The following is a 10484-nucleotide window of genomic DNA, read 5'->3' as shown; positions in this document are numbered from 1 at the left end:
CTATAAAGGACATAGTGGCTTAGTTCGGGCAGCACGTTGAGCCCTTCGCTGTAATGGAGATATAAGCACAATGACATCCATGTCATCGGCACCGTCGGTCGCGTCCGTCGAGCCAACAGCATCGGGTACGTCTTCACCACCATCGGAGCGAATGTAAACCTTGGAACAAAAATGTATAGGACTGAGAACTTTCTGAGACACTTTCTGTTTTAAAACTTTGCTTCCTATTTATCAACAAGGATACTGACCATTATCAAACAACTTTCAATTCTTTTGAATATTCTCTTCAGTTCGACAACACTCGTTAATGCTATGGCCAACGGTCAATATGCGATCTCATGTTTAAACAGTACCCAATCTCTACCTATTACATTGGTAAAGTTATCTGTAGGATATAACACGTCAGAGGATTTTTATGAGGTATAAAACCGGATCCAAGGGATAAAACCGAGGGCGTCAGCCCTGAGGTTTATCCCGAGGATGAAGGTTTTAAATCTCATAAGAAACCGAGGGTAAGCGTTTTGTCTAATTCTTATAAACCTATTCATTGGGATCGCTATTAAGTAAGAGACTTCTTTCTATAGGCATTAAAACCTATTGTGAGGTTTTACTTTCCAGTCGGGTTAAATCTCATAAACAGGGACGTTGTAATGTTCCTGGGATTTTATATAATATCCCTGGGGCTTCGCCCCCTTGGTTTTTCCCTCTCCCCAGGGCATGCTCTGTCTACCAAAACCTCGTGAGCGTGTTTTCTCAAATACATAAACAGAAAAAAGAAACTTTATCATTTATCAAGATCGTTTATAAACATTTTTATGTTTCAAACACACTTGGCATGAACCTTAAAAAACGGGCGTAAAATATTTCTGGCTTGTGTACAGGTGCTTGAAAAAGACACTCTTAAAAGCATTGTGATTTTTCAGCCTAGTGGTACCCTCACTGGGCTACAGATACGAAGGTTGCATGTCCGATACGCAGGGATACAAAGAAAACATTTGTCATTTGATTTTACATTTCATTACTTTGTGTTCAAATGCAAATAAATTTCTAGCAAGAAACATTTATATGTCACAATGTAAACGAAAGTTGTATCAATAAAATCCCAGGGATATCATAACATCCCTGTTTATGAGATTTGACAAGACTGGAGAACAATAGGATGACGTCACTGGAGGTTTATACTATATGATACTCTGGATTCACTCGCCACCATGTTTTACTTTGTATTTAGACCGATTGGCGGCTCTGGGCGCTACAAAATGCCGCCAGATTTCATTACTCTCCGAAGCGAAAGGTTGGTTGGCTGGTTGGTTTGTTGTTTAACGCCGCACTCAGCAATATTCCAGCCATATGACGGCGGTCTGTAAATAATCGAGTCTGGACCAGACTATCCAGTGATTGACATCATGAGCATCGATCCACGCAATTGGGATACGATGACATGCATCAACCAAGTCAGCGAGCCTGACCACCCGATCCCGTTAGTCGCCTTTTACAAGCATAGTCGCCTTTTACGGCAAGTGTGGGTTGCTGAAGACCAATTCTACCCCGAAATCTTCACGGGTAGCGAAAGGATGTAGATATGGTTACCTCCGAAACGAAGCTAATTACGAATTGGTCCTGGGTACTTATGGATAGAATGGAGATACAATAACTTGTATAATCGAGGATGAAGACGTGACGTGAATGAACATATCAATAATTCAATTTCTAATTCAACCATAGAGCAGGCACGATGATTAACGAGTTCGTGTAAGCAACAACGTTACGAGCGTGTACAAGAAGTCAAACTCAGATCATTTGCATTCTCATTGGATATTGTTATGTGAGAGTACAGTATGAAACAGACCATGTTTTTGCTCCCTTCCGTTTGTTCTTGAATTCCTGGTCTTGTGAAAGCACTTTCTCTGGCACGATCTTCGGGGGACACTGTCAACCAGAAATGACGTGACATGAAGTGCGACAGACAACGATAATTATCACAGCTGATCGATACCATGAATTTAATTCTCTGCAAATGATCATTATCTGGTTTTAAAAAGGTCACACATGAATAATTTGCCTAAAGGAAGAAAAAGATAATTTATTATTTACTGTAACTATAACAGTAAATACGTGTATGACTACAGTTATTGGCCTTACTATTCCAGACACAAAAATGTTATATTAGTTTATAAGCTGCAATTTTAATTTCTTTTCTTACGCTTTGATGTTTGTTTGTTTGTTTGTTTGTTTGTTTGTTGAACGCCGCACTAAGCAATTTTCCAGCAATATGACTGCGGCTTTTAGATAATTGGTTCTGGACCAGACTATCCAGAGATTGACATCATAAACATTTTTCTACGCAATCGGGATACGATGACGTGCATCAACCACGTCAGCAAGCCTGATCACCATATAGCCTCTACGACAAGCATGGGTCTATACCGGGTCTTCACGGGATCTTGACCTGACGTCTACCTTGTATTACCCCTCTGAGCCAAGAATGGTCTAAAATAGTTGGCCACGAGCAACGTTGCTTAGGTTCCTTCTTCAACATGTGCTGCAAGAGTTCCGTCGGCTCTGCTGGGATATTGTCCGGCCACTCCACGTCACAATGTACAATATGCTCCACAAGAGTTCTCACTTGTTCTTGTCCGTCGTTTGATTCGTCGGGCTCGAACGGCGGTTTACCAAGAAACAGCTCGTATACCATGGCCCCGAGAGACCTGCGAGATGAGAGAACATGAAGGGACAGCCCATTTAATATTCTTGGGTGTGGGTGTGGAACATGTTTCTTTCTCTGAAAGGACGAGCCGATTATTTGAGTTTCACAACATACTGTTTTGAGGAAATCCAGTATATCACTTGACAAAATTATTTTATTCCAGTGTTTGGGACATATTATAATAAAAAATCAGAAATATGAAATATCTACTGAATTAACTTTTATTATTGGATATTGTTTGACATCCGTGTGAATGTGGCAAAGAGACACGTTTGACTATGACAAGGAGTCATGTTTGACTGACAAGGAGACACGTTTGACTATGACAAGGAGGAGACCCGTTTAACTGTGACAAGGAGTCATTTTTGACTGTGATCCGTGTGACTACGACAAGGAGAAACGTTTGTCTATGACAAGGAGACATGTTTGACTCTGACACGGAGACACGTTTGACTATGAAAAGGAGACACGCTTGACTATGACAAGGAGGCATGTTTTACTGTGACAAGGAGACACGTTTGACTGTGACAAGGAGACATGTTTGACTGACAAGGAGACACGTTTGACTATGACAAGGAGTCATGTTTGACTGTGACACGTGTGACTGTGGCAAGGAGACGCGTTTGATTATGACAAGGAGACACGTTTGACTATGACAAGGAGACACGTTTGATTGTGACAAGGAGATACGTTTGTCTATAACAAAGAGACTAGTTTGACTATGGCAAGAAGACACATTTGACCATGACAAGGAGACACGTTTGATTGTGACAAGGAGATACGTTTGTCTATAACAAAGAGACTAGTTTGACTATGGCAAGAAGACACGTTTGACTATGACAAGGAGACACGTTTGACTATGACAAGGAAACACGTTTGACTGTGACAAACGTTTGACACAAAGCAATACAACAACCGTCCGAGCATAAAACTAACAACATACAAAAAACTGATTAAATGTAATTACATGTCACACATACCAAATGTCCACCTTCTCACTGTAGTAGACGATGCTGTTCCCGGCAATTTCGGGGGCCATGTACATTGGTGTAGACTGAAAGGATGGACACTGTTGTAACGGCAACATCGACAACAACATAATCCTTCTCGATTAGACCACAGTTTAGATACCACAGTATATGGGCTTCGTTTTGCTTCATTTGGCAAAACCATCAACCAAGTAAAGCATTCCAACACACCGACTTGCATCACATAAGTTTACTTGTGTGCATGCTATTTTACACCGCACTATTACAGCTATTTTGCGACGGTCAATAATTATTTAAGCCTGTACCTAGAGCAAACAGTGATTGCTATTATGAGAAACATACATAGCCTCGAGTTACAATCAGCGAAATCATTTTCCCCCTCCTGATCCATTTAAACGCCGCTTAAGATAAGAAATTCATAACATGCATTTCCACGAGGCACCTCGATATGAGCCACGACTGCGACACCCGCCGCCTCATCCCCGAAAGAAAGTCATCTTTTAATAATCCATTTTAAAGAGTTTTAGTGCTATTTAATTGCATACATGTAAGTCTTTTTGTTTAAAAATTGAAAGGGTAGAGCAGGACATACTTACCCTTTTCGCGAACACCTGGGCCCACTTGCACAAAGCGATCTTAGCGCTACGAATATTGTAAGCCTATGTTAAAGTATGGGAGTTACGATCATCTTAGCACTAAGATCGCTTTGTGCAAGCGGGCCCTGGTGTCAACACTGATTATCAGTGATCCATCCATATAGGTTTCACCTCTATTTTGACTTATACCTTAATGGAATCTGTTTCTGATACTCGCAATTGGTTATTTTCTCTGGCGTTCACGTTTTATATATGTATATCGAGATTACCTTGATAGTGGTGGGTAACGACCCGATTTCAGTGAAGTATTCACGGGCGAAGCCGAAGTCGCACAGTTTGACGGTGCCGTCAACCATGAGGAGGACGTTCTCGGGCTTCAGGTCTCGGTGTAGGATGCTCTTGGAGTGAAGGTGGAAGACGGCTGAAAACAGCTGACAGGCTATCTGACGTACCTTATATAACAAATAGATTCACATTGTACTATATTGACATGAAAAGTAGTTATAATGTTATTCATCGGTCAAACCTCATTTACAATAAATCATTAACCGACGCAATAGCATATTATCCAATATAATATTTGACACAATCCACTTGTTTTCGTTATAACCAATTCATCATCAACTATTCTGAAGCTTTGATCATGATATGAATCACTGGAATGTCTGGTCCAGACGCGATTATTTAAAGACCGCCTTCATATAGCTAGAATATTGCTAAGTGCGGCGTAAAACAACAAACCAACCATAATTATCCCAATCAGGGGTGCAATTAGTGAGTGAGTTAGGTTTTACGTCGCTTTTAACAGTATTCCAGTCATATCACGGCATGTCAGCTTAATGTGGGAGGAAAGCCCGAAGTGATGCAGGCCTCAGACCTTTACCACTTTAGTGAATGAAATAAAAACGCCAAAACCATATTCATAAGAAATCTCTCCAAAAAGCAAAGTCGATCGTACGTTTACGACTATATCATGCGCATGTGTTTATGAATCACTACCAACCCACGAGCACGGTATCATCATCATCATCATCATCATCATATCATCATCATCATTTGTATCATCGCCATCATCGTAAACATCGCACACCAAGCTGCTTACATAATATGCCTTGAGTGATCCAGCAGAATATTTGGTGCCTTAAAACTCGCACAAGACACAGTTTCTTCAGTGTAATGTATTGCAATATTAATAATTCAAGTCCCAAAGATGATATTACGTCCCAGCTCTTTGTCCAAACATATGATACTTTAACTCCATGTATTAAACCTATATATCTGTACTGAAATATATACTGAAGTAAATGTTATAAAATTACTCAACTCTGTTTTCTGGAAAGCTCCCTACAATCCCCAACTCGTGGTAGAGCTCTCCCGGAGCACACTCCATTGCAAGGACACGCTGAAACAGTAGACGGCACAGGTATGAATACAGACGACCCCAGAAAGACGTTAAGTTTACATTTTGATACAAAACATCCGAAAACGATACTTACGTAGTTCGGTATTTCGTACTTCTCCAGGAATAGGATGATGTTTGGGTGGTTCAGTTTCTCCATAATGTTTGTTTCATGTAGAAAATCATTAACTTCGTCTTTGTTCGATGTTTTTATATATTTCAGTGCGCACACCTGTAATAGATATATTTATTATGTATTTGGTGATAAAATACTATATTTTATTTTAAAAGATGTATTTGATATCCGTCTCGAGCGAAAGAGCACTCTGTGCCCTAAATTCTTTCACTCTACCTCGGGGACAGTCGGGTAGCCTAGTGGTTAAAACGGTCGTTCGTTACGCCGAAGAGTGAGTGAGTGAGTTGGGTTTAACGCCGCTTTCTTCTAGTTATATCACGGCGTGCTTAATGTGGGAGGAAAGCCCGAAGTGATGTAGGTCTCAGATGTTTACCACGTCGGTGAAACCCACGAGCACGGGTATGGTGCTGAAAAACCTAGAAACATAATTGGGGCGAACCGGGATTCGAACCCACTATCATAGGTTTCTGGCTTGTCAAAGGGACGCAACTCTGCACAGCGAATCGCGGCGCCTTAGACGACTGGGCCACCCGTGCCCCGTCACGCCGAAGACACGGGTTCGATTGCTTGTTTGTTGCTTAATGCCGCACTCAGAAGTAATCCAGTGATTGACATCATGAGCATCGATCCACGCAATTGGGATACGATGACATACATCCACCAAGTCTGGCCAACCGATTCCGTTAGTCCCCTCTTACGGCAAGCATAGTCGCCTTTTATGGCAAGCATGGGTTGCTGAAGACCTATTCTACCCCGGATCTTGACGGGTCTGACGGCACTTTGAATAGCATTACATTTACATCCTTTGATTAATTTGATGTGGCAAGAAAACCTGAACTGAAGCAGTGTCAGAGATGTCAGACGTTGGCATGGATAATTTAGTGGTGGGATCGGTGTATCGGTGGATCGCGGCTTTCACAGTCGCACATGAGGTAAAAAATATCGATTCTTACCTTAAATGTTGCTTTAAATAACTGTAACACCAAGCACTAATAAGTGAAAGTTAATAGTGAAAACGTTCATATTTTCATCCTAAGTGCCCTACTACACACTGCCAACTGTAAATCGTCAGTGCGCCAGGTATTTGGCCATCCTGTCTACGAAAACGATGGCTTATGGACCATAGATGAGAGGTGATGAGGTGAGGTGAAATGGGGTTTAACGTCGCGTCCAAGATTATTGCACTTTTGTAGCGACGTGCATGTGTTTGTGTGTCTGTTTGTACTAGTCCGGACTGAAGCCGATCTATAGTGCCAGCTCACTGAGATACCATGCCGCAGTTTAACATGAATACCCCACTCGGCGCCAGACAGGGTAACAACAAGTACCGTCTTTTAACTTCTTTTGGTATAACGCGGTCGGGTATCGGACCCCGGACCTTCCGCTCTCCGGGCGTACGCTCTACCACTAGACCACGGAGGCGGTCTCCATAGATACGAGTGAGTGAGTGAGTATGGTTTTAGCCGCTTTTAGCAATATTCAAGCAATATCACGGCGGGGGACACCAGGAATGGGCTTCACACATTGTACCCATGTCGGGAATCGAACCCGGGTCTTCGGCGTGACGAAAGAACGCTTTAACCACTAGGCTACCTGACCGCCCCCATAGATAAGAGCACATGCAAGTATCGTGATACGTATCGGATCGTGAGTAAGGTATCATGATACGTATCAGATCGCACAGTTGGTGTATCGTCCCAGTCATAATGGATATGGTGATGATCATGAACAACAATCACAGCAAATCTGTGATTCGAACCCATGAGCTTATGCCTCTGGCGCGCCTAAGGGACGCAACTCTCACTGCGAATGCGCGCCTTACCCAAAAGGGCCAATCGTGTCTGCCAGTAAAAAAGCAATTTGAAGAACTCTAAAAGTGCAAAATAAACCAATAGTTGTGTTAAGTGTAATACTGCCTCACCTGCCCAGTGCCGTCTTTTTTCTTTTCCCCTTGAACACCACGCCGTAGGATCCTTCCCCGAGGAGTTCGGAAACAACATACCTGTCATCTTGAATACCCCGCTCCGAGAGTAGCTTGTGGTCGCCCATTGTACGTGGTCAGACTGTACCTTGAAGGCAACATGTTTTTATGATGTTAAACATACAACATATCTAACGATCGATAGCTTGTGAAGCCCTTCTTACTCATTCACTCTCCTCGCCTGTGGTGAGGTGAGGTGAAATTGGGTTTAACGTCGCGCCCAAGATTATTGCACTTATAAAGCGACGTGCATGTACGTGTATGTGTTTGTGTTTCTGCTTGTACTAGTCCGGACTGATGCCGATATATAGTATTAGCTCACTGAGATACCATGCCGCAGTTTAACATGAATACCCCACTCAGACACAGTATACTGACTCCGAGCCGACCAGTCCTTGTTTTAGCCCCTTAATGCCGAGCGCCAGACAGGGTAACAACAAGTACCATCTTTTAACGTCTTTTGGTATGACGCGGCCGGGGATCAAACCCCGGACCTTCCGCTCTCCGGGCGGACGCTCTACCATAAGACCACGGAGGCGGTTCCTCGGCAGTGGTGTGTGGTGTGTGATTAGGTACATATTGTTGTGTGATCTGTGTATTTTAGCGCACTATGTGTTGTGTGCAGAGTAATACGGGTTTGTTGTGTGCTGTGTGTGCTGTGGTGAGTGTGGTGGTACATGTTTGTTGTGGTGTTGTATCCGGTACGGTGTATGCTACTTCCATAACAACACTTCATAACATACAAACTCATAAAATGTAAACACTTCATATGAACCATTGCCTCACCTTATACGATAACGTTCCTCGTGTCACAGAAACTCGTCTCCGACGTCTTCCGAACAGGACGCTTCCGTCTGTGACCTGGCTGTCGCGTCACGTCTTATTATAGACAAGTCCGGGAATTCCTGGGAAATCCAAAGCGCGACTGGTTATGCAGGTGCGTTGATCTGTATGTCCAAACAGCTGCTCCGTGTGTTGTGATAGTGTGTTGCACCAACTGATAGCGACGTGTTCATACCAGCAGGGTTGTGTTCGCGTCTCTATAAACGCTATTGACACTCGTCGCCTGCACAGAGTGCATGAATAGACATCGGAATTCTTCTGTACGTTCCACCTGAACAAGCTACACAAGTCAAACTCGTCAGACAGGCTGTCACTGGGGAACACGGTAAGCGTAATAGATAAAATGTACTTTCATCAGGACGGAAACAGACTATTCACTGGTATGCATGTAGCCTAAATATGATCTTTTATATTTTTATATTTTGTATGAAAACAAACCATTGTCATCAGTTTCATATGGGAAACTTTGAATTATGAAAATAAAAGAGTTAACGATTCGTTGTTTTATTTTTGACCTTGGTAATAAAAAATACAATATTCCTGAACAACTAATTGCCCCTTCTTGTAATGGATTCACATAGACAATTCACACAGTGCTTCTGTAGTCAACGCGGACACACAGGAGAGAGTTCTATTGTCTACGTGGATATTCATAAGGCCTAAATCACTGTGGGCACACGCACTTCGGCGACATACCCGTGAAGATTCGGGGTAGAATAGGTCTTCAGCAACCCATGCTTGCCGTAAAAGGCGACTATGCTTGTAAAAGGCGACTAACGGGATCGGGTGGTCAGGCTGCTGACTTGGTTGATGCATATCATTGGTCCAAATTGCGTGGATCGATGCTTATGATGTCAATCACTGGATTGTCTGGTCCAGACTCGATTATTTACAGACCGCCGTCATATGGCTGGAATATTGCTGAGTGCGGCGTTAAACAACAACCAACCAACTGTTAACATCCTGCATTTAAGTACAAGTGACAAAATAATCATAAGTATTCTCCACTATAAGCAGAGCCCATTGTACGGTTCCGACTTTTTCATAAGCATGTGTTCATGAATCACTGTCAAATAGTGATGGTCTCGGTGTTCGCGAAAAGCCCCATGAATTTGCAGACTACTAACCAAGCGTGTAGTTTTGCGTACGCAGTCAAGTACTTATGAGAAAAAGTATTCTTACTTTCTGTTCACATGTGACTAAAACCCCGAACGCATGCACCATTTACTCGCTTTGTCAATTTACACACATCCGTAATATGGCTCAGGGAGTACATTTGCATCTTATTCGGCTGTGATTCAAAAGTATATTTACACATTAGCAAATCTGCCCTATACGTGTTCGTAAAATAAGTCATGCGAACGCTGAGCAATATTATATTTACTCATATGAGTAATTTGTTTGACCTTCATCGTAAGTCTGTTTCATCATATCTATTTTAAACAACAATCTGTCTAAACATGTTTGTTGTTTAACGCCGCACTCAGCAATATTCCAGCGATATGATGGCGGTCTGTAAATAGTCGAGTCTGGACAAAACAATCCAGTGATTGACATCACGAACATCGATCCACGAAATGACATGCATCAACCAAGTCAGCGAGCCAGACGACTCGATCCCGTTAGTCGTCTCTTACGACAAGCATAGTCACCTCTTATGGCCAGCATGGGTTGCTGAAGATCTATTCTAACCCGAATCTTCCAAAAGCAGTCATCACCCACAGACTACTTTTTTTTCAAACATACGCAGCTATTAATTTTTTATATAACTTGTGGACAGGTCTTGCTCTGGGATTAGCCCAGGCTAAAAGAATACAGATGCGGGTGAGATTC

At 42.5% G+C, this 10484-nt stretch overlaps 1 pseudogene; it reads right to left on the bottom strand.

Moving 5' to 3' along the window:
* On the bottom strand, positions 1–7893 carry LOC139454869 (serine/threonine-protein kinase 36-like; annotated as a pseudogene).
* Between the last annotated feature and the right edge of the window lie 2591 nt (positions 7894–10484).

Source organism: Haliotis cracherodii, unplaced genomic scaffold (assembly GCF_022045235.1).
Source record: "Haliotis cracherodii isolate W230 unplaced genomic scaffold, xgHalCrac1.p SCAF_11, whole genome shotgun sequence".
Lineage (NCBI taxonomy): Eukaryota > Metazoa > Mollusca > Gastropoda > Lepetellida > Haliotidae > Haliotis > Haliotis cracherodii.
The sequence above is the reverse complement of the archived record's forward strand: the minus strand, read 5'-3'. Positions and strand labels throughout refer to the sequence as shown.